Here is a 2,173-nt window from a genome sequence, read left to right as displayed (position 1 = left end):
TTCAACAGCCATGTAACACTTTTTGAACACATAGAACATGTTTAAAGCCAAAGTGTTAAGATTCAGAACACCAGACGTTAACTTTCAGAACAGTTGACATAAGTGTTCAAAGTGATGGTGTTCAAATGTGGAACATGTTCTATTTTCAAGCGTACATAATTTTCCACAAGTACCCAACTTAAATAAACTGTTATAAAAACTATATTCAATCAGGCAAAATATAACAATAAAACATATTTTAACAAGTAATTCTTTATGTAATCAAATGAGCATATTATGTGTAAGAAAAGTACACCAGATACCTTATGATATCACAAGTAACAGTCAGTGAAATCACATACATAATGTTTTTTAACTGACTTAATATATATCACAAATAATGATTTTCCCCTACATGACTAGATAGTTGCAACATCATTTGTATCCTTACCAAAAAAGCATGTCAATGTGATAATTAGATAGTTTATGATATAGGTATTTGTCACAATGAAAGTTTAAAAGTTTGCAAATTCCAACAGTTCTTGTACGATCACATACAATGTACGCTCCACTTTTCAGTGCATCTTCACTTAAAGCTATCAACTGGGTGGCATTTTATGTGTTGTTATCAACTTCCAATGTCAAAATCCTCCACAACAAGGAATGTCTATGAGCCTATATATCCTGCAAAATAAAATTAAAAATTAATAGAAGAGAGTTTTTCATAAAGCATCAAATTATGCAATGCTTGTTATGCTTTAATGTCGATATATACTAGTGTACAAATTGATATTCTATAGCAATGAAATGCAGGTTTTGACATTATAAATTACAAAAGTCGATTTCTTGACCTAAGGTGAACAGATAGAAATGATACACCCACATAAGCTATTAATATACATATATTGTCATACCTTTTTTCGACATCTTTCTTTTTTCCACCACTTTATAGCATGCAGAAATGACCTTTTTGGGATTATTGGCTACCGGTTCCTAATTCAAACATTTTAATCTAACGATTCCTGCAAATAAAAAAACAAATGCATTTTCTAAGTCAAAAATGGTGTTCCAAATGTTTGCACTAGTGTTCATCAATTGAATTTGTGGTGTTCAGTTTTTAATGCCTTTGTGTTTCATTTTTGAACACTTGATGTTAGAGTTCTTAACACTTAGTGTTCATCCATTGAATGTGTGGTGTTCAGTTTTAATGCCTTTGTGTTTCATTTTTGAACACTTGATGTTAGAGTTCTTAACACTTAGTGTTCATCAATTGAATGTGTGGTGTTCAGTTTTTAATGCCTTTGTGTTTCATTTTTTAACACTTGATGTTAGAGTTCTTGACACTTAGTGTTCAGCTAATGTATGTGGATGTCGAAAATCATCATTTATTCTGTATAACAGACAGACTGTTTATTCATCAGTTTATGAAATCATCAGAACAAAGCTGACAGTTATTTACATTTATATCTAAAGCCCGTTTTTTAATTCGTCTTTTATGTTGAATATTGAAAATTTGGATATAACAGTTATGAATATTTGACAAATATATATCTGGCATGAGAAAATAACAAGGAAACCATCGAACTACCTATGGAGATTATTCTAACTTGTTACTTACTTCTTTCGTGTTCATATGGGATAGAAGTCCCTTCTCCAGTTCTCTTTCTTATGTGTATCCATTCTTCGTTTAACCGCCTAAATCGCCAGCCGATATCTGTTTCCGGTATTTGGTATCCTGGTATATTTTTTTTGTTCAAAATTTCGAGCGATTTGAACACTGATTGAACATGTAATGTTAATAAAATGAACGGATCATGAAATAAGATAAACATCGACATATTTTTATTACGATATTATCATAACAGGCCTCATTGATATGCATAATTATGTCACTTATAAGTAAAACTAGTATATATAAATAAATAATAAAATAAATTCATAAACTATACATATATGCCAGCTTGGAAGTTTAATATTTCACAATTACTAAAATATTAGCCAAAAATTCACAAGATCATCATCCTGCGTATACATTCATATTTTTTAAAGAATTTCTTTTTGGATTTGCCAATTGGAAGGATAGAAAATCGGACAAACGACTATCTTCTTTTTTAGATCAGAATTTGAACACCGGTGTTCACTGCGTCTGAACACACATGTTAATATTTTTGACACAAACGTTAAAACTTTGAAC

General features: G+C 30.4%; 1 long non-coding RNA gene across 1 annotated transcript; it reads right to left on the bottom strand.

The window, feature by feature from the left end:
- Positions 1-361: 361 nt before the first annotated feature.
- LOC127732548 (uncharacterized) lies at positions 362-1,724 on the bottom strand. Its single transcript, XR_007996306.1, has 3 exons — positions 1,598-1,724; positions 894-1,001; positions 362-663 (listed from the first exon to the last, which is right to left on the bottom strand). It is a non-coding gene; the product is annotated as an uncharacterized LOC127732548 (long non-coding RNA).
- Between the last annotated feature and the right edge of the window lie 449 nt (positions 1,725-2,173).

Source organism: Mytilus californianus, unplaced genomic scaffold (genome assembly GCF_021869535.1).
Source record: "Mytilus californianus isolate M0D057914Y unplaced genomic scaffold, xbMytCali1.0.p SCAF_25, whole genome shotgun sequence".
In the NCBI taxonomy this organism is placed as follows: domain Eukaryota; kingdom Metazoa; phylum Mollusca; class Bivalvia; order Mytilida; family Mytilidae; genus Mytilus; species Mytilus californianus.
Note: the sequence above shows the minus strand (reverse complement) of the source record. Positions and strands in the feature narration are given on the sequence as shown.